The following is a 23,161-nucleotide window of genomic DNA, read 5'->3' on the forward strand; positions in this document are numbered from 1 at the left end:
AGATGGCGAGAAGGACACAAAACTCACGTGTTGTAAACCGAGAACAACGCAATTAATCAAACTTTGAACCTACGATTCAGTTCGACTCGGGAGGGAGAGAATTGTGATACCTCAGGAATGAACCCATCAAGATCCGGCCCAAACTCCTGGCCCAAACTCCCGGCCCATGTCTAAGGCCCACAGGGAAATGGCCCATGACAAGCTCAGTATTCTCCTATAAATGCCATGTTTGAGCGAATGATTTGGATTCACTATATTGTTTTCTGCAGCACCCTTAACTGCTCTCTCCCTATATCCTCAGTCTCTAACTTGAGCGTCGGAGGAGCTACGCTAGGATACCCTCCTGGCCCCTCCTAACGATCTTATCTGTGATTTCAGGCTCAGGGTAATTTCAAAACATGCGTCTGTACTAGTGACACTTGCTGGGAGCGGACCCTAAATTTCCCGTGAGCATCACTTCGTGAGCATCAAATTAGGACAGTCGATGGGAGATAATTCATTTAAATATGCTTCTTTTCTAGGTTGCATGATAAAGGAATTTGTGCCATATACATTGGATGGATGGAATGACATAGATGAAGAAGTGAAGAATAATATGTGGAGTTGTCTTCAGGTAATATATTCAGTCACTTAATATTTCATTTCAATTTTTATTGAAAGTTGTAGAAATATTTTCTTGTTTCTATTTACAGATAACTTATAAAGTTGAGGATTGGGAAAAAAATCAATTTTTCAAAAGTTAGCTAAATTGTGGCGCGATAAAAAATCCAAACTGAAAATACTTGTATGAGAAACTAATACAAGTCGAGTGGGTTCACGAAATCTCAGACTTTTGAAGCCCAAATTTATGGACCAAAATTAGTTGGACTTGTTTGTAAAGAGGACACTATCACCTACCTTTCGAGTAAGTATTAATTCACTTTTCTTATAGATATGAAATAATATAAAGAGCCTAAGGCTTTCTGCATGGTGTGCGATTCATTCTTTCTGTCAAGCGATTTTGTTGTTGTTAACATGATATAGTAGTTTAAAATAACTAGTGGTGCTTATTTTTTAAGTTACACACACACGCACACATCGCAAGAGGGAGCTGCTGAGTTTCTTGATAATCTGAAGAAGTTGACACACTTCCTCAAGATATCAACGCATCAATTAAGAGTTAGTGATGATGTGATGGTGCGTCGGCCGGAGTTGGTTAGTTCTTCATGTATTTTACTGGAAAACATAGGTATGGTACAGTTTTCTGTCATCAGAGTTTAGGACTCCCGTGTTTATATAATAGAATATTCAGCTAAATTTAAAGACTCGATCCCCTATATATATAGTTAAGTGTATTATTAAAAGTGTTAAATAAGAAACACGTTTTCTGTTTTTTGTTTACATACATGGACACATAAATAACTTCAAGCGGTTACTGTAATTGTATTGAACATTTTGTTTCCTTTCATTGCTTTGTACTCGTCTGTAGCTTCGAGCTTACATCAATGGAGATTCTTTTGTTCAATCACTTTACGTCTTCTAATATGGTATCAGAGCTGATAAAATACTAAGCTACGTTTGTAGTTTCTCTATGGCCAGAGGAAATCAAGCTTCGACATCTTCTCAAGCTATGAACAATTCCAGTGGCCGGTTAGTTTCTGAAGACTCGAGCAGTCCATTTTATCTTCAAAACGGAGATCATCCTGGATTGGTGTTAGTTACGCATCCACTCACAGGTACTAACTACAATACTTGGAGTCGCGCGATTTCAATGGCATTAACAGCCAAAAATAAGCTCGTTTTTGTTGATGGGGCTTATCTACGCCCTCCGATGGATGATTTGTTGTACGGAGCTTGGAATCGCTGCAATAGCATGGTTATTTCGTGGCTTTTGAACTCCGTTAGCCGCAAAATATCGGATAGTCTTCTGTATATACCTACAGCATCTGAAATTTGGATCGACTTGAGAGATCGATTTCACCAGAGCAATGCTCCGAGAATTTTCCAGCTCAAGAAGCTTTTAACTGGTTTACATCAGGGATTCATGGACATCAACGCTTATTACACCAAATTACGAACTCTCTGGGATGAGTTGAAGGATTTTCAACCTGTATCTGTCTGTAATTGCGGATCAATGAAGGATTGGATCAATTATCAGAATCAAGAGTGTGTGATGCAATTTTTAATGGGGTTAAATGAGTCTTATGCACAGATTCGTGCCCAAATTTTGATGATGGATCCAATTCCTGTGATTTCTAAGGTTTTTTCACTAGTTGTTCAGGAAGAGCGGCAACGTTCTATCCACAAAGACATTACAAGTCCTTCTGCAGATCAATATTCCTTCACTCATCAGTCTTCCGTGGCAGCTATGACTAGAGGAAACCAGTATGTTAAAGACAATTCTGGTGACAGCACTCATCAGTCTTCCGTGGCAGCTATGACTAAAGGAAACCAGTATGTTAAAGACAATTCTGGTGACAAGCCAATCTGCTCTCATTGTCATATGACAGGGCATACAATTACCAAGTATTACAAAATCCACGGTTATCCGGTTGGTCATCCAAAATATAAACAACTACAATTAGGCAGTGGTCGGCAGATACATGTCAACCAAGCACATACTCCACCTGTTCCAGCACATACCTCACCTGCTCCCTCAATGAATTCAATGGCGAGTTCTCTGAATCCTGATCAGTGCAGGCAGCTCATTGCTTTCTTGAGTTCACAGCTTCAACTTGGTCATACTAGTGCACTGGACACACAACAACTTGGACCTTCTGCTTCTTGTTTCAGTGGTAACTATTCTTTGGCATTTGGTCTTAACCCTTCACTCAGCACACGTTGGATATTGGACACAGGTGCTACCCATCATATTTGTTGTTCATTGAGTTTCTTCTCATCGAGCAAGTCATTTTCCTCAAGAGTTACTTTGCCTAATAACTCACTGGTGTATGCCACACACATTGGTTCTGTACAACTGTCTCCTGATTTGTATCTAGATGATGTGTTGTTCGTCCCTCAATTTAGTTTTAACTTGCTTTCTATCAGCTCGTTAACTAATCACACTCCTTGCTCGGTTCATTTTCTTTCTGATTCCTGCTTTATTCAGGCACTTACCACGAACAAGACGATTGGGATGGGTAGCAGGATGGGAAATCTGTACGTTCTACATCATTCCAGCCCACAACATCATTCCAGCCCACAACATCAGTCCAGCACATGTCATTCCAGTTCCTCTCCAACAGTCTGTAATGTTGCTTTTTCAAAATTAGAATTGTGGCATTATAGAATGGGTCACCCTTCTTTTCCTAAACTGTCAGTCTTAGAGAATGTTTTTGGAGATAATTCTTTAAAGCATGATGGTGTAATGCATTGTTCGATATGTCCTTTGTCCAAACAAAAGAGGTTACCTTTTATTTCGCAAAACACACTATGTAATAGTCCTTTTCACCTACTTCATATTGATATTTGGGGACCTTTTACACCTCTGAGCATTGAGGGATACAAATGCTTCCTTACTATAGTTGACGATCATACTCGTTTCACATGGATTTATTTGTTGAAATCTAAATCCGATGTTTTGCATCTATTTCCAGACTTTTGCAAAATGATCCATACTCAATTCGGACAGAAAATTAAATCGGTTCGATCGGACAATGCTCCAGAACTAAATTTTTCAGATTTCTATAAGGCCGAGGGAATTGTCTCTTATCATTCTTGTGTTGAAAGACCACAACAAAACTCTGTTGTGAAAAGGAAACATCAACACATTTTGAATGTGGCAAGATCCTTAATGTTTCAATCCAATATTACCCTACCATACTGGAGTGATTGTGTTTTAACCTCTGTTTATCTTATCAATCGTACACCTTCTTCTCCAATTTTAAATCAAACTCCTTTTGAACTTCTATACTGTGAGAAACCCCTACGGGCATGGATATCCTATGTGTTTTTCATGTATGTGTGGGTTGAAATCTCTGATCAGAGTATGGTGGTAATTATGAAAGGGGTTTCATAGATTACACCATCGATGAAACCACAACATGACACATAGTATCGATTCATTGACGACTCTCGATAAACCAATAGTTGACGAATCGGTCGGGATATATGAGTTGAAGGGACCGTACTGTACGCTAACCATAATTGAATGGTTCTTGCAGGCACTATCATGTGATACCTAGGGAATCACGTAAGCGATGCTGCTAGGCGTTTAACGTGATTGGTTGGGTACTATCAGACTTGAGTTCTGACGTTCTTACTATCAAGGAGTTGATAAGTAAGAGTGGAGCACTTGGGGTATGCTCGAATAAGGACAGGTTTAGTCCGAATCACATAGAGATGTGTACCCACGGCTAGTTGTATCAATGAACCGTTGAGGGCCACACAAGTACTAGCTTTGTAAATCCCGATGAGAAGTAAAATAGTTCAATGTGTTGAACGGCTTATAAATGTGTTTATAAGCGTAAAGTAAAGAAAAATAGAAGTTTGACTTCTATAAGAGAAAATTAAAATTTAATTTATGGAAGTGTTCCTAGATTAAAATTTGGCCAATTGGATAATGTATGTGAAAATTGTGATTTTCATAAACATTATTATGGACTTAATTAAATTAATTCAAGTGTTGAATTAATTAAACACTAGTGGACCTAGTAGAGTCCAAATAATTAAATTAATTCAAGTGTTGGATTAATTAAATATCATTGGGCCTTGTAGAGCCCAATTGGAAATAATTATTTGACTAGTGGGCTTGAGTAAAATCAAATAAAGTCTAATTGGGCTCAAAATGTTTGAGACAATTAAAAGTCCATGGGCCTTGTAAAAGTTACAAGCCCACATGCAAAATATACTAGGGTTTGCATGCTTGGGAGACCAAGGGGTGGAGAATACTTTTGATTAAAATAATAGTTGGCATGCAAGACAACTTTTAACAAAACCAAGAAAATTTTCTTCCCTCTCTCTCATTCACTTGGCCGAAATTTTTGGGCAAAAATTCTCTCAATTTTTCTTCCTTTTTGTTCTTCATTTTCTTGGAGAATAAAATCTTCTCTATGAAAAATTCTCTTGATTTTCTAGTGCAAATCAAGAGGGGTTTTACCTTGCTTAGTGGTGGGCCTAATTCTTGAAGGAAATGAGGTGTGCTTGTAGATTGTCATCCATTTCAAGAGCTTAGTTGCTAGTCAACTAAGTTGGTGCCATCATCAACCTTGTGAGGTTGATAGGTAACAAACTTTCTAACACCCTATGTATGTTTTGGTGTTGTTTGTAAATATTACACAAATACAAGGGGTGGCCGAAAATCCTAGTAGAAAATTAAAATTTTGACTTCCGTTGCGCTTCCGGCCACCGTAACCGGTCCGCTTTCAGAATACCGGTCTATGGCTGGTGCTACTTGTGAGGTTATTTGGATGCTAGCCGTACTTAAGGACTTATGCATATCATATAGTGAACCCGCGGTGTTGTTTTGTGATAGTCAATCGGCCATTCACATTGCCTCCAATCTAGTGTTCCATGAGCGTACGAAACATATCGAGATTGATTGCCACATTGTGAGAGAAAAAGTACAGCGTGGTCTTATCAAGCTTCTACATGTTTCATCTCAGTTTCAACTTGCAGATTTGTTCACTAAGTGTCTATTGCCGTCTCGCTTTCGCATGTTGCTTACCAAGATGGGTGTTCACAACATTCACACTCCGTCTTGAGGGGGCGTATTAAAAGTGTTAAATAAGAAACACGTTTTCTGTTTTTTGTTTACATACATGGACACATATAAATAACTTCAAGCGGTTACTGTAATTGTATTGAACATTTTGTTTCCTTTCATTGCTTTGTACTCGTCTGTAGCTTCGAGCTTACATCAATGGAGATTCTTTTGTTCAATAACTTTACGTCTTCTAATATGTATATGTTGGGTTGGGCTTAATGTGAATATATGTGGCTGGACTTGAATTATATATAAATGATAGTGAATTTATTATTTAATGTGATTAATATGTGGTTGGATTAGTATAGTCAAATAAAATTTTTATGTTTAACAATTTCAAAACCCAGTAAATTCGGAATACATTGCTTCTTTTTGTTGTATTTAACATGATAATACTTGTAATTAATATCTTGGTTATGTTATATTTCAGGAAAAGAGTGCAAGATTTAGAGCAATGAAGGTAAAACAAAACCACATTCACACAATGAGCTAGAGAAGTTATGCCCGTTGGACTCACATTATGGTAAATATTATTTTTTTTATATTTTCTGATTTAAGTAATAAGTAATGGTATATATATATATATATATACATTTTTTGAATTTATATATTTCTATATTTAAGGAGAAGACAACACAGGGAGATACAAATATTACAAGATTGCAAGTTTGAATAGAAGGGCACAAGAAAAAAATGGGGAACCTATTACTCAAGCTGATGAAGAGAAAATGTGTAGAACCCGTAAATTAGATTACGTATAAGCCATGCATAATTCTAGTATTTTAAATTAAAATGATTTTATTGCATGAGTATTTAAATGCTTTTCTTTAAAGTTAATTATTTTATGCAGTAGTTTAAATTTTTATCTTTTCAGTTAATTCAGTGAGGCCGGACTGGAGTTTGAGTTTTGAGATAAAATTTAATATTTATGAAATCATTCCCGGAGTTTATTTTTAGCTAGCTAATAAGTTGATTTAAGTTAAAAGTAGGTTTAAGGAATTATTTAAGCAACTTGAGGTAAGTAGAAATAAGTACGTTCATTTAGGTTAAGGCTCTTAAGGTTTAAAAAATTACTAACTAAACAATATTCCCCTCCATTTAATTGTTTAATTTTCGGCCCCTTAGATGATTAATCAATTTTGTTGCCAACTCACCTTTGACCATCTCCTTGTCATCCCTTAGCATAATAATCTTTTTATTTATTAATCACCCTTAATTATTAATACTAGATCATTATCCTAACCTTGTCATGACATGAAGAATCGGTCACCTCTAATATCCCTCCAAGAAATATTTGATAGCAACCTTTTCAAATTCAAAAAGGGAGCAAGACTTGGTCATGCATTTGAATCCCTTTTAAATTACAACCCCTTCCCCTCACTCTCCTAACCACCATTCCCATCCGTTATCCCCGAATTCAGAGACTTTTTGAGAGAAAAAAATCGAAAGGTGCTAGCTAGAACAAGAGAGAAATCTTGTAGCAAGCAACAAAGAAAAAACGCTTCGTCTCCTCCGTGACGCGTCGTTGCGTTTCGTTCGTTTTTTTTTCAAAACGAAACCAGGCATGCATATGTTCTTCCTTGCTATTCAATCAAGCTATATTATGAATTTTAAGCACTACATGATCATGATCTTTCAATAAAAACAGAAATATTTCCATACTATTTTCGAAAAATGAGTGCAGAATTTCGGCTTCTACATTTCATGCTTCACGGGTTGGCTTGTTTTCATTGTTTCAGGAATCGGTTCGATTCCAGGCTCACTATCCCGCATCTATACATGTACTAGGATGTATTAGGACCATGTTGATCCATTAGTTCAGCCCCCATGCTTTCTGGAAATCGAAATGACAACAACCTCCCCATAGTGCAGAAATGGGAGTTCGAAAATTCTGTTTTGTTTGTCTAAGGATGGTTCTAACCTAGGTTGGCTATTGGGCCTATAACCCTGGTTTTATCCCTTCCCTAGCATGTCTAAGACGTGACCAAGTCGCCCTTTTGAGGCTTGGTCCATGGTTGCATTGGTTTTTAAATCAAAACACAAGAACAGCCCTTCCCCCTTCGGCCTTCTCATTTTACAGCAAGTGTAACATTCGGTTTTGTTGAATGGTGTGGATCTTGGTTGGCCTATGGACCTTAGCCATGGTTCATACCATACCTCTGGATGTCTAGATCATGCCATGGTCAATCAAATGGCCATTGGAACGACACGAGACAACAAACGAAGCAAAACACCACACACATGCAAGGGTGCCCTCGGGTGGGACTTTCGGTTGGTTTCGGGTGTCGTGCGAATTGTGGATGGCCTAGGCCCCTTAACCATGGTTCAAATCATTACCTAGGATGTTGGTAATAGGTTCTGGTTGGTGGTTCAAGCCCCAATGGCCATTAGTCTCGCAAACGACGCAAGGAAACCAAAGCACAGCTGCTGTATTTTTGTGATAGCAACTTGCTGCGTCGGTTCAGTGGATCGTTCGAGTTCTTGGTTGGCTTTTAGCCTATGGCCTTCGACCGGACATTGCCTCATCAAGTTAGGAAGGTCATGTTTTTGGTCATTTGTGATTCGGATCATTTTTGAGGGCGTACGGGAAATTACGGTGCGATATGCCAAATTGACTCTCGAAAGAGCGTTTCATGTTTTGGCCTCCATTCACCAAAATTTCGGCCCTTATCATTTTTGGAGCTTTAATTCATTATTTTAAGTGTATTTTAATCATGACTAAATGATGGTTCGGTGTTGGTTAGGGTTGGTACGGAGTCATGATTAATACGAATTCGTTGGGCGTAATTGTCTCGTTTTTGGATTCAATTATAAAGTTTGGTCAAGAAAATCATTTGCATATTTTTCATGATAAATTTATGTCGCAACGAGCCTGGGAACGATCCAATCCATGTGGTAAAATAGACAGGATATTTAAGTATGCCATTTAATTATATTACGTGCATAAAAATGTAAAATATTTTTTTGAGATTTATGCGATATTGCTTGTGGCTATTTCACTATACATTGCATTATCCTGTCGCCAGTTACTGGTCAGTTCAGTTATGTGCCACCCAGTATACTATGGCATTAGTCTGATCAGACGTTCATTATTTCACCTGGTCGCCAGTTACCGGTCAGTTCAGTTCAGTTCAGTGCAGGGGCCCCTTGCGTAGACCATAATCTCAACATAAAATTTATGACGTGCTATTTTATTGCAGGGCTCCAAGGAACAAAAATTTTCGCTGTGATTTTCAGTCGGTTATGCACGTATTATAATTTCTCATGATAAATTATTTTCACATTATGCCTCATGACATGACATTTTACTCCCATGCAACTTTATTATATTATTTACTCGTTATTTACGATATATGCATGCTGAGTCTTTAGGCTCACTAGACTTGATAGTTGTAGGTACTGATGATGTCGGGGCCGAGGGCGGGGACCAGTTAGCTAGCTTGGGTCGGCAGTAGTGGAACCCGATGACCTCATTTTTAGCATTTACCATTTTGTTATGCTCAAATATTTTTATCAGTTGATGGACTACTTTAACTTGTTACTTTGCAAACAATAATTTCTTCCGCTGCTATTTTTAAACATTAAACTTGATTTATCAGTTATTTTGTGAATGAGGCATTTTAATTATGTTAAAAAGAAAATTTTAAATTTTCCGCAAATTTTCAAACACGAATTTTCGGGCCATTATAGCTGGTATCACAGCCGGGTTCTGTAAATGTTTGTACTACCACTGGCCACGAGAAGCTCATGAAGTCACGTCTTCGGTCTGTAAGTTTTATATTTACGCATTTTATTTAAAGCATGAATTATTAACATCATGTTTTCAGGAAATGTTTTACGTCCAGATTTATTTTATTGTTCAGTATTTAAATTTAAATAAATTATGGAATTATGCATGTTAGTTACGTATGGGTTATGTATGGAACAGTATGCCCCTTAGACGCATTCTCGAGCGCAATAGAAATGATGAGCCTCGCCAAGAGGACAAAGGAGCAGAGGCAGGAGAGAGACTTACCACCTCCACCTCCACCTCCATCGGACATGAATTCCCAGATGCTAGCTGGGATGACTCAGTTCTTCGCACAGTTTGCGGGGAACCATGCGGTGGTGACAAGTCCGACAGGGCCCGAGGCTGTCTATGAGCGCTTCATGAAGATGAGGCCAAAGGAGGTTTCAATGACATCTGATCCCATGATTACCGAGGGCTGGATCAAGTCCCTCGAGGTTATCTTCAAGTTCATGGAGCTTGGAGATGCAGACCGAGTTCGTTGTGCTACCTATTTATTCGGAGGAGATGCCCGCTTATGGTGGGAAGGAGCATCAGTAGCCTTGAACTTGGCTACACTTAGTTGGGCGCACTTCACGGAGGTATTCTACTCCAAATATTTCACTGAGGAAGTGCGCACCAGGTTGACCACTGAGTTCATGAACCTGAGACAGGGAGATCTTACTGTTATGGAGTTCATCCGTAGGTTTGAGAGGGGTTGTCATTTTGTGCCCCTGATCGCGAATGATGCTAAAGCGAAGTTGATGCATTTCCTGGTGGGTCTACAGCCGATCTTGCGCCGTGATGTTAGGGTGTCTGACCCTACTACTTATGAGGTCGCCGTCTCCAAAGCTCTAGCCGCAGAGCAGGATCAGCGTGATATCGAGAGAGACCGCCCGGGCAAGCGCCCAGTCCAGGTACCACACCGCCCTCCTCCTCAGCAACATCAGCAGCAGAAAAAGAGGCCTTTCCATTGTCCACCTAAAAACAGAGGTCATCAGCAGCAGCAGCAGGGACGCCCAGCCCTGAGAACTTTTGAGCACCGAGTTTGTCCCAAGTGCTCACGCCGCCATCCTGGAGCATGTATGTTTGGCTCAGGAAAGTGTTACAAGTGTGGCAGTCCAGACCACATGTTGATGCAGTGCTCTCAGAGGAATCTGACTACCCAAGGCAGAGTTTTTGCTCTCCATGCTACGGAAACGAACCCGGAGACCATGCTTATGACAGGGAGAATTTTTATATCTGGTTGTGCTAAGAAGGCCTTGATAGATTCAGGGGCCACTCACTCATTTATTTCGGAGGTCTTTGCTAATTTCCTCAAGGTCAAGACCGTTGGGCTAGATGCAGCCTATTCAGTAGTATTGCCTTCTGGCGAGGAGATGGCACCTACCAATGTGATGCGAGACATAGATCATGAGCTCCATGGCAATCTTGTTTATGCGGATCTTATCGTACTGCCGATGCCAGAGTTTAACATTATTCTAGGGATGGATTGGCTATTGCGGAACAGAGTTTTGATTGAATTCCAGCGGAGATCTGTTCTAGTCCGACCGCCTGGAATGACGCAGTTCTTATTCGAGCCGCACAAGTACTTCCCCTTACCGCTCATTATTCCTTATGTCAAGGCTAGGAAGCTCATTCATAGAGGGTGTCGGGCATTTTTAGCAACTTTTGTATCTGTCCCCGAGGCACCCAGTCAGTCAGCTACAGATGTTCCGATTGTTAGAGACTTCTTAGAAGTTTTTCCTGAGGACGTCTCTGGTTTGCCACCCGAGAGAGAGGTGGAGCTTTCTATTGAGCTTATGCTAGGTACGGCCCCGATTTCGAAAGCGCCGTACCGACTAGCACCGACAGAGATGGCAGAGCTTAAGAAGCAGATTCAAGAACTTCTAGATAAAGAGTTCACTCGCCCGAGTTTTTCTCCATGGGGCGCACCAGTCTTATTTGTGAAGAAAAAAGATGGCACGATGAGGCTTTGTATTGACTACCGGGAGTTGAACAGGGTTACAGTGAAGAACAAGTACCCACTTCCAAGGATCGAGGATTTGTTTGACCAGTTGCAGGGAGCTTCGACATTCTCCAAGATAGATCTGTGTTCCGGTTATCCCCAGTTGAGGGTGAGATAAGTTGATGTTTCCAAGACTGGTTTCAGGACTCGTTATGGCAACTACGCGTTCCTTGTGATGCCGTTCGGTCTGACGAATGCGCCAGCAATCTTCATGGATCTCATGAATCGCATATTTCAGCCGTATCTTGACCAGTTGGTGATAGTATTCATAGACGACATCCTCATCTACACCAAGAATCAGGAGGATCACAGCAGACATCTGACCACAGTGTTGCAGACCTTGCAGAAGCACAAGTTATTCGCAAAGTTCAGTAAGTGCGAATTCTGGTTAGAGAAGGTGACGTTCTTAGGCCACATTGTTTCTAGCAGTTGTATTGAGGTAGACCCAGCGAAAGTTGCCGTAGTCAGAGATTGGGTTGTGCCGCAGAATGCATCAGAGATCCGCAGTTTTCTTGGGCTAGCAGGATATTACGGGAAGTTCATTAAGGGATTCTCCTCTTTTGCCGTTCCACTCACAACATTGACCAAGAAGAATGTGAAATTTGTGTTGAGCGATGATTTTCAGAAGAGCTTCGATACTTTGAAGAAAGCTCTTATCTCAGCACCAGTTTTGGCCATGCCGTCAGGGCCCGGTGAGTTTGTTCTGTATACCGATGCTTTGAAGCTCGGTCTTGGCGCAGTATTGATGCAGCATGGGAAGGTGATAACATATGCTTCCTATCAGTTGAAGACTAATGAGAAGAATTACCCTACCCATGATCTAGAGTTGGCTGCCGTAGTTTTTGCCTTGAAGATTTGGAGGCATTATTTGTATGGAGAGAAGTTCCAGATCTTTACCGACCACAAGAGCCTCAAGTATTTCTTTACGCAGAAGGAGCTGAACATGCGTTAGAGGCGTTGGTTGGAGCTTGTGAATGATTATGACTGTGACATTAGCTACCACCGGGGTAAAGCTAATGTAGTTGCGGATGCATTGAGCAGAAAAGTTGCAGTGATGGCTCATTTGACGATTCAGAGACCTTTTCAGACTGAGATGCAGAGGTTTGTTCTAGAGACTTATGCTCGAGGTAGAGTTCCCCGTCTATCTACCTTTACTATTCAGTGCTCTCTTCTAGACCGTATTCGCAGTGGTCAGTCAGCAGATGAACAGTTGGCAAAGTGGAAGCAGAGAGATGAGGCCAAGGGCAGTATCTTGTATCCTAGTCAGCGACGGTATTGTGCGAGACATGATGTGGGTTCCCAGCAGTGGTTCTATCCGAGCAGATATTCTATCAGAGGCCCAAATGTCCCCGTACTCTATTCATCCAGGGAGTACGAAGATGTACCGAGATCTGCAGTCATTGTCTTGGTGGCCTGGGACGTAGAAAGACATCAGACGATTTGTATCCGAGTGTCTGACTTGCCAGTTAGTGAAGGCAGAGCATCAGATACCAGCAGGATTGCTCAAGCCTCTTCCCATTCCCGAGTGGAAGTGGACGAATGTTTCCATGGACTTCGTGACCGGTTTTCCGAAGCCAGTCAGAGGATCAAATGCTATCTGGGTGATTGTAGATCGTCTTACCAAATCTGCACACTTCTTGCCCATTAAGATGACTTTCACCATGATTCAGTATGCGGAGTTGTATATCCGAGAGGTAGTCCGACTTCATTGTATCCCAGTTTTTATCGTATCTGACAGAGACCCTAGATTCACTTCCGCATTCTGGAAGAGTTTGCATTCGGCAGTGGGTACGAAGTTGTTGTTTAGCACAGCTTTCCATCCGCAGACAGATGGGCCGTCAGAGCGAGTTTTCCAGATCTTGGAGGATCTTCTCCGTTCTTTTTTGATTGATTTCTCTGGGTGTTGGGAGTCAAACTTGCCACTGGTAGAGTTCAACTACAACAACAGTTTCAAATCGTCTATTGGTATAGCTCCGTATGAAGCACTATATGGCCGCAAGTGTAGATCTCATGTTCATCGGGATGAAGTAGGAGAGAGAGCAGAGTTGGGTCCGGAGATTATTCAGCGGGCTGCCGAAGTAGTAGTCAAGATCCGTGATAGGATGAGGACTGCTCAGAGTCGACAGAAAAGCTATGAAGATCAGAGAAGGAGAGACCTAGGGTTTGCAGTTGGCGACCATTTCTGTGTGAAGGTAGAACCTATGAAGGGTGTTGTAAGGTTCTGGATTCATTAGTCTTCATTAATATGATACTCAAAGATATGAGAATGCATGACATGCAATGAGGGGAGAAAAGGCATGAGAAATTAGAGTTTTGAGTACAAGATAGACCGCACCCGCACTTAGGAAGAGACCGCACCCGCGGTTATATAATTCTGAATTTTGAAGGTGAGCCGAAACCACACCGCACCCGCGGTGCAATCAAGACCGCACCCGCGGTCGATGTCCAGTAGGGGTAGGAAAATTTATTCGAAGCAAGACCGTACCCGCGGTCAAGGAGAGACCGCACCCGCGGTCGTCGAATTTCAGAAAATGAAAGGCATGCCGTGGGTACAGAGCACCCGCGGTGAAGAGTGACCGCACCCGCGGTGTTGCATGTGAGAAATCCACCTTTGTTCCTTGTTGTGACACATGGCATATATATATATAGATATTGTACTGATTCAGTCTTTCTCATTTTCATAACTCAGAACCGAGAGCATCTTCAACAATTCCTCAAGTTCTTCCAAATTTATAATTGTGATTGTGTGAGATTTATACATTAAAACTTGAATCTGAATATAGATTTGGATTCCTCTCTTTGAAGGCTACAAGAAGATGTAAGTTTGGTTAAGTTTCAACATGATTTATATTTTATATGTTGGAAGAATTATGATATGATGATTATATTGTGTTCTTGACATATTAAGCATAGCGTATGCGCAACCAGATCGAAGAACAGACACCGTATGCTATTGCTAGTAATTTCCAGCATGTTTTGAGTTGTATACATGCAGATTTTGGGAAATTATGATTGTGGTTATTGATGTTATGACTTGTGGATCATGTACTGATTATTGGTGGAGTACCGGTATCGAAATATTACGCCGTTATGCCGTTGATTTATACCGAGATTGAATATGAATTGAATAAGACTTGATTTTGAGTGGTATTGTGACATGGTACTCCTCTACATTGCCATTTCATATTTGTATTGGCAACTCTGATAGCGAGACTTCGACATCGACAGAGATTGTACGACGAAAGGTATAATTCATGTGATTGTGGGGAAGATACGACTCGAATCAAATTTGATTGGAGTTTCCCAACAAAATCACATACTAGATTTGTTATTGTTTATCTCTTTGATATGAATTGGATTTGTTTATAGATTTATATTCAAATCTCTTGATATAATCATGCCTTGTCTATATATTTATATTCAAGCATTGAGATAGGAGAGTCATTGACAAATTTGTCAAAACTAGACGTTCGGTGTGTCGATGCATAGGAGCAGACTTCCTCCGATTGTAGACATTCGATACAGACACGACCGAAGTCTAGGAGTAAGACGTACAGTTACCCCGATTGGGAGGGTAGGTAACAGACAGTGACGTCTTATTCACCCCGGGATCCCTAGAGTAGAGTCGAGTTGAGTCAAGACATGATTTGATTTGCATTGCATGCTTATATAGATTGGTTTCATAGACTATGGAACCCATTATTATAGTTTTTATGGCATGATTCATGATTTTATGTCTGCATGTATACATGTTTTATACTGGGATTCGTTCTCACCGGAGTTTTCGGCTGTTGTTATGTCTGTATGTGTGCATAACAACAGGTGGGGCAGGATCTGGGTCATGACAGAGATGAGTTCGAGATAGCGTGGTGACTACGGGCGCAGAAGATGACTAGTGGCTCTTACTAGACTTGTATTATTTGTAGTTATGGTTTGTATTAAACTTTACACTAGTTTGGATCGATGTATTAGAATGAGACATGTATTTTATGTTGTAAATAAAACATAGAACTCTCTTGTGCTTGATTTAATAAACATTAGAATTAATGTTAAAAAGAGAAAAATTTGACCCACATTTTCTCACAGATCCATTTAATCCCAGATTGAATCGATTAGAGCCCAGGTCCCCACAGGTGTCATGCGATTTGGGAAGAAATGGAAGCTCAGTCGGAGATTCATTGGACCATTTGAGATCCTCGACAGAGTTGGGAGGCTAGCTTATCATGTGGCTCTTCCGCCGAATCTGGCCGGAGTGCACAATGTGTTCCACGTCTCTATGCTGAGGAAGTATATGGCGAATCCTTCGCATGTCTTGAACTTTGAGCTGTTGCAGCTGACTCCGAATTTATCTTATGAGGAGAGACCAGTGCAGATCTTAGGCAGACAGGAGAAGAAGCTTCGGAACAAGCTGGTTAAGCGAGTGAAAGTCAAATGGCTCAACCATTCAGAGGAGGAAGCTACATGGGAGTCTGAGCCAAAGATGAGAAGTCGTTACCCCGAGTTATTCGGTAAGTTTTAATTTCGAGGACGAAATTTCTTTTAAGGGAGGGAGAGTTGTAGAACCCGTAAATTAGACTACGTATAAGCCATGCATAATTCTTGTATTTTAAATTAAAATGATTTTTATTGCATGAGTATTTAAATGCTTTTCTTTAAAGTTATTATTTTATGCAGTAGTTTAAATTTTAATCTTTTCAGTTAATTCAGAGATGCCGGACTGGAGTTGCAACTTTGAGATAAAATTTAAGATTTAAGAAATCATTCCCAGAGTTTATTTTTAGCTAGCTAATAAGTTGATTTAAGTTAAATGGAGGTTTAAGGAATTATTTAAGCAACTTGACGTAAGTAGGAAATAAGTTCATTTAGGTTTCATAATTAAGGGGTTAATTCACTAAATTATTTAAAGGATAGGTAAGGCTCTTAAGGTTTAAAAATTTACTAACTAAACAATATTCCCCTCCATTTAATTGTTTAATTTTCGGCCCCTTAGATGATTAATCAATTTTGTTGCCAACTCACCTTTGACCCTTTCCTTGTCATCCCTTAGCATGATAATCTTTTCATTTATTAATCACCCTTAATTATTAATACTAGATCATTATCCTAACCCTGTGATGACATGAAGAATCGGTCACCTCTAATATCCTTCCAAGAAATATTTGATATCATCCTTTTCAAATTCAAAAAGGGAGCAAGACTTGGTCATGCATTTGAACCCCTTTTAAATTGCAACCCCTTCCCCTCACTCTCCTAACCACCATTCCCCTCCCTTATCACCGAATTCAGAGAAATTTTGAGAGAAAAAAATCGAGAGGTTCTAGCCAGAAACAAGATAGAAATCGTGTAGCAAGTAAGAAAGAAAAACGCTCCGTCTCCTCCGCGCCGCGTCGTTGCGTTTCAGTTCGTTTTCTTTTCAAAACGAAATCCAGGCATGCATATTTTCTTCCTTGCTCTTCAATCAAGTTGTATTATGAATTTTAAGCACTACATGATCATGATCTTTCAATAAAAACCGAAATCTTTCCATACTATTTTCGAAAAATGAGTGCAAAATTTCGGCTTCTCCATTTCATGCTTCACAGGTTGGCTTGTTTCCATTGTTTTAGGTATTGGTTCGATTCAAGGCTCCCTATGCTGCATCTAGACATGTAATATGATGGATTAGGACCACGTTGATCCATTAGTTCAGCCCCCATGCTTGCTGGAAAACGAAATGACAGCAACCTCACCATAGTGCAGAAATTGGAGTTCGAAAATTCTGTTTTGTTTGTCTAAGGATGGTTCGATCCTAGGTTGGCTATTGGGGCTATAACCCTGGTTTGATCCCTTCCCTAGCATATCTAAGACGTGACCAAGTCGCCCTTTTGAGGCTTGGTCCATGGTTGCATTGGTTTTTAAATCAAAACACAAGAACAAGCCCCTTCCCCCTTCGGCCTTCTCATTTTACAGCAAGTGTAACATTCGGTTTTGTGGAATGGTGTGGATCTTGTTTGGCATATGGCCCTTAGCCAAAGTTCAAACCATACCTCTAGATGTCTAGATCGTGCCATGGTCAATCAAATGGCCACTAGAACGACACGAGACAACAAACGAAGCAAAAAACCACACGCATGCAAGGGTGCTCTCGGGTGGGACTTTCGGTTGGTTTCTGGTGTGGTGCGAATTGCGGCTGGCCGATGGACCTTAGCCATGGTTCAAATCATTCCCTAGGATGTTTGTAAGTGATTCTAGTCGGTGGTTCAAGCACCAATGGCCATTAGCCTCGCAAACGACACAAGGAAACCAAAGCACAGCTGCAGTATTTCTGTGACAGCAACTTGCTGCTTCGGTTCAGTGGCTCGTTCGAGTTCTTGGTTGGATTTTTGCCTATGGACTTGGACTGGACAGTGCCTCATTGAGTTATGAAGGTCATGTTTTTGGCCGTTCATGATTCGGATCATTTTTGAGGGCGTATGGGAAATTACGGTGCGATGTGCCAAATTGACTCTCGAAAGAGCGTTTCATGTTTTGGACTCCATTCCCCAAAATTTCGGCCCTTATCATTTTTGGAGCATTATTTCATCATTTTAAGTGTATTTTAAATATGACTAAATGATGGTTCGGTATTGGTTCGGGTTGGTACGGAGTCATGATTAAATACGAAGTTGTTGGGCATAATTGTCTCGTTTTTGGATTCAATTACAAAGTTTGGTCAAGAAAATCATTTGCATATTTTTCATGATAAATTTTGGTCGCAGCGAGCCTAGGAACGATCCAATCCATGTGGTAAAATAGACAGGATGTTTAATTATGCCATTTAATTATATTATGTGCATAAAAATATAAAATATTCATTTTTGAGATTTATGCGATATTGCTTGTGGCCATTTCACTATCATGGCAGCATTGTATTATCCGGTCCCAGTTACCGGTCAGTTCAGTTATGTACCACCCAGTATACTGTGGCATTAGTCTGATCAGACGTTCATTTTTTCACCCGGTCGCCAGTTACCGGTCAGTTCAGTTCAGTTCAGTTAAGTTCAGTTCAGTGCAGGGGCCACTTGCGTAGACCATAATCTCAACAGAAAATTTATGACATGCTATTTTATTACAGGGCTCCAAGGAGCAAGCATTTTCACTGTGATTTTCAGTCAGTTATGCACGTATTATAATTGCTCATGATAAGTTATTTTCACATTATGCCTCCTGACATGACATTTTACTCCCATACAACTTTATTATATTATTTACTCGTTATTTACGATATATGCATGATGAGTCTTTAGGCTCACTAGACTTGATTGTTGTAGGTACTGATGATGTCGAGGCCGAGGGCAGGGACCAATGAGCTAGCTTGGGTCGGCAGTAGTGGAACCCGAGGACCTCATTTTCAGCATTTACCATTTTGTTATGCTCAAATATTTTTATCAGTTATTGGACTACTTTAACTTGTTACTTTGCAAACAATAATTTCTTCCGCTGCTATTTTTAAACATTAAACTTGATTTATTAGTTATGTTGTGAATGAGACATTTTAATTATTTTAAAAGAAAGTTTTAAATTTTCCGCAAATTTTCAAACACGAATTTTCGGGCCATTATTAAATGGTTATAGAATTATGTTTTTTTATTTGCATCAGATCCTAAAAAAATAATGACCAACCAAAATTTGTTATTTTCTTAGAAATTATATTTTTTATTTGCAGAAACAATTACAAGAATGTCCAACTAAATCTTAAATGCAATTAGCCTTGTGTTTGGCAAGGAAGCTCGGGGTAAAGTGCGTGGGATGGGCTTCGGAGTTACACCATAAAAAGTTGGAGCTTATGTACAAAAAAATGGCACTGTTAAACAAATTCAAGATATGGTGCATAACCTTCAACAAGAAATGAAGTCCATGTTTTTACAAAGCATGAGATAACAAAATCAACAAGAACATGTTAGTAATTACACAATATATAAAATCAGTTTTATAAATTGTACATTTAAATGATTTTGATTTATCATGAAGACAATCTTAATACAATTTGTGTGATACCCTTGTCCCACATCTTAAAAATGAAAGATTTATATTGCAACTTGGGTTAATCATTTTCGTAAAACAAGGGCGAATATAAAGTAGTTGTTATAGGGGCCCATTGTGCAGTCATGGAGCCGCGGGCCCGAGCTCGAGGCCTGACAGAATGATATTAGAGCCGGTCTATAAGGCCCGAGATAATAAAGATGATATTATTTTAATTCGAGGGTATGTAATTGGAAACTTTTGGAGTGTTGAATTATATTCCAAGATGTTTGCAATTATTTAGGATTAAAATGGAATTATTTAGGATTGAATTGAATTAAAAAGATTGAGCGGGGGCCAATTTGCAATTAGTGAAAAGTTGAGGGACTAAAGTGCAAATATGGAATATTGAGTGGGACACTTGTCTTGGTCACCCCTTGAACGTGTCATTGTGCACTTTAAAAATTCAGAATTGCATGAGGAAAACCGAAAGCTTCCATGGAAATTCTCAAGCTTTTATTTTCTTTAAAATTTCGATTCCGTGTGAACCGTCTATCAGAATTTAAATCCGATTTCGGTTTTGAGCTCCTCTCACCAAGAGCTACACAAGGACGTAAGTTTTGTTATGTTTTGAGATGTTTTGAAAATATGATGTTGCTAGAATCGAATATGATTCGGATATGGTGTTTCTACTACCGTAGACATTGTAGAATTGAAGTCAGATTAAAGAATAGACTATTTCTGTAATTGTTATGATTTTCGAAAGCTATTGACTGAGATTTTGATATCAGAATTGTGTATTACTGATTTTGAATATACCGATATTGAGATTATGAGTTCTGGTATTATATTTGGGATGTTCAGATTGACGGGGTTATTCAGATTGTATTGTTATGCCGTCGAAACATCAGTATTGATTTAGATTGATCAGATATGATATTGATTGAGATTCATTGTTATATTGTTGACTGGGATCAGATTGTATACCGATTTGAGTATTGATCAGAACAGATTCTGAACTGAGATATATACTGATATTGTATTTATGTGATTTGTCATTATCAGATTGATATGGACAGATTCGACTTCGAGACTTCGTCTTCGTCAGACCGGGACGACAAAGGTATAATTCATGTGATATTCGGGAAGACATAACACAAATCAGATCTCATTTGAGTTTCCCAATAAAATCACATACTAGATTAATGTTTATGTTTTGATATGATTATGCTTTGTTTATAGATTTATATGCATTGCATTTCATATAGGAGAGTCTTGACAGACAGTCATACCTCTAGACTTTCGGTGTATCGTTACATAGGAGCAGACACCCTCCGATTGTAGATTATTCGATACAGATATGACCGAAGTCTAGGAATAAGACGTACGTTACCCCGATTGGGAGAGTAGGTAACAGACAGTAACGTCTTATTCACACCGGGATCCCTAGAGTCAGCATGGAGTCGAGTCTAGACATGATTTGACTAGAACTGCATGCGTTTATGGATGTGGTTTCATAGACTATGAAACCCGTTTTTACTGCTTTCAGTCATGATAGCATGTTTTTATGATTTGATTTGAGTTGCATGTTTGCCAGATTCGAGTTGCATGCTTATTTGATGTGAGTTCAAAGATTATGAAACTTATTGCGTTTAGTTTTATTCATGAGAGAATAATTCATGATTTACTTTGTGTATATGCATGTTTACCATGTTTTATACTGGGATTTATTCTCACCGGAGTTATCCGGCTGTTGTCTTGTTTTGTATGTGTGCATGACAACAGGTGGGGCAGAATCGGGGTCGAGAAGATGACGAGAGAAGACAAGTTTAGCGTGGTGATTCCGGACTTGTTATAGAGTAGGTGTTATTACTTGATTATAGTAGTTGAACCTTAGTTGAACTAGATAAATGTTGTACAAGATTTGTATTACTATACAGATTTGTATAATAGCATAATTCCATTACCTTCCGCACATTATTTTAAAAAGAAAAATTTTTAGACCCTGTTTATCTTAATTGATAATTAAATACCAAAGATGATTAAGAAGAAAGATCAGCGTCTGGGTCCCCACAACAAGTGGTATCAGAGCGATAGATCCTTTAGATTGAGATAGTCAGAACTGATAGATCCTTTAGACTGAGTTAGATTGAGATAGAAGAGAATGAGCGGGGTAGATTGAATTTTCTTTCCTTGCATGTGATTGCTTGCATGAGAATTATTTTAATGTTGATTTACATTGTGTGTGCTAGCATGATTTATTGCTTTCCCTATTACATGTTGTTTGTTATCTGAGTTGATTACAGCATGTAATTACCAAGACTGAATCAGAACCGAGTCTGAATCAGAGGTATATGATTAGAGGAGGGCTGAGACAGATTATATAGCTTGGGTATTGATTTGTTTGATATTCAGATTCCAGAAAGGGGTAGTACTTCGACTGAACAGACAGATGCATCAGAAACTCAGATAGAAGCTAAGATGAGAGAATTTCAGTTATTACAGCCGTCGATTATGAGTGGTACCGAGACATCTGAAGATTGTCATAACTGGTTTGATGATATAGAAATACTGTTCGATTTACTTGATTGTACAGATGAACAGAGAGTTAAAATGGTACCTTATCAGTTACGAGAAGCCGCCAGGAGTTGGTGGATTACCAGTAGAAGAATGTGGGAACAGAGAGGTACAGTGATTTCGTGGGAAATATTCAGAACTGAATTTTATCGACGATTTTTCTCAGTTTCGTACCGAGAGGACAAGAAAGCAGAGTTTGAGAATTTGAGCCAAGGTCAGTTGAATATTGATGAATATACCACCAAATTCTCTACTCTACTGCATTTTGCTCCTCAGATAGCTGGAAATGATGAAGCTATAGTAAATCAGTTCATCAGAGGGTTGAATTCGGAGGTAGTTGCATTTATGAATCTGCAGCGACCTTACCATTTTTCTGACATCCTGAGTAGAGCGAAGAGAGCTGAGGCGAGTCTGATTAGACAGCTAGGGAGGTTGTGTGTGAAACAACCCCTGACACAGCAATCCCCTCTCCGATTTGATCGAGGCAGTATGAGTGGAAAGAAAGATTTGCTGAAAGCTCGGAAGAAACCATTTAGAAAATAGGAAGTGGTTCATCTAGCTCCAGTGTTTCTGGTCCAAGCCATACTGGAGTGTATTGCAGGAGTTGCGGAGGGAGACATCCCACCGAGCAATGCCAGGGAGTGACTGGTAGATGCAATATTTGTGGACAGCCGAGACACTTTGCTAAATTCTGTCCCTAGAAGCGTTCCTGAAGATTGTAGGGAACAGAGTTCAATTGAAAACACAGATCCAGAATTCACAACAGGTCTTTATGATTCTATTGCATATGTATTGATATATACTAATGCATTTGTTAAGAATATCTTTGACTGAGTTGCATGGAAATATGCTGTATCTGTTGGGTTTGTATGTACTGTAGTATTGATGTCCTTGCTTGTTGAGGAAATGTTGATATCAGAGATTTCTGTATATATTGTATACTTCAGTAAGATGAGAATGAAATAGAAATAGATTATGATGTACTTGTGTTTTCTGATTTGAACGCATTATTGATATGTATATGCGGAACAAGTACAGACATATTGTAGAATTTTTTCCAGAAATGGTAAGAGTCAGATCAGAGATGACTGATCAGTGGAGATACCACGATAAGGATTCTAGATTTAGAATTCCTTTGATATCTGTA

General features: G+C 39.5%; 1 long non-coding RNA gene across 1 annotated transcript; it reads left to right on the top strand.

Annotated features, from left to right (window-relative positions):
• Positions 1 to 472: 472 nt before the first annotated feature.
• Positions 473 to 6,382, top strand: LOC140812056 (uncharacterized). Its single transcript, XR_012113598.1, has 4 exons — positions 473 to 613; positions 693 to 904; positions 6,114 to 6,206; positions 6,308 to 6,382. It is a non-coding gene; the product is annotated as an uncharacterized lncRNA (long non-coding RNA).
• The last annotated feature ends 16,779 nt before the right edge of the window (positions 6,383 to 23,161 follow it).

The sequence above is a fragment of the Primulina eburnea genome, chromosome 1 (genome assembly GCF_022965805.1).
Source record: "Primulina eburnea isolate SZY01 chromosome 1, ASM2296580v1, whole genome shotgun sequence".
In the NCBI taxonomy this organism is placed as follows: Eukaryota; Viridiplantae; Streptophyta; class Magnoliopsida; order Lamiales; family Gesneriaceae; genus Primulina; species Primulina eburnea.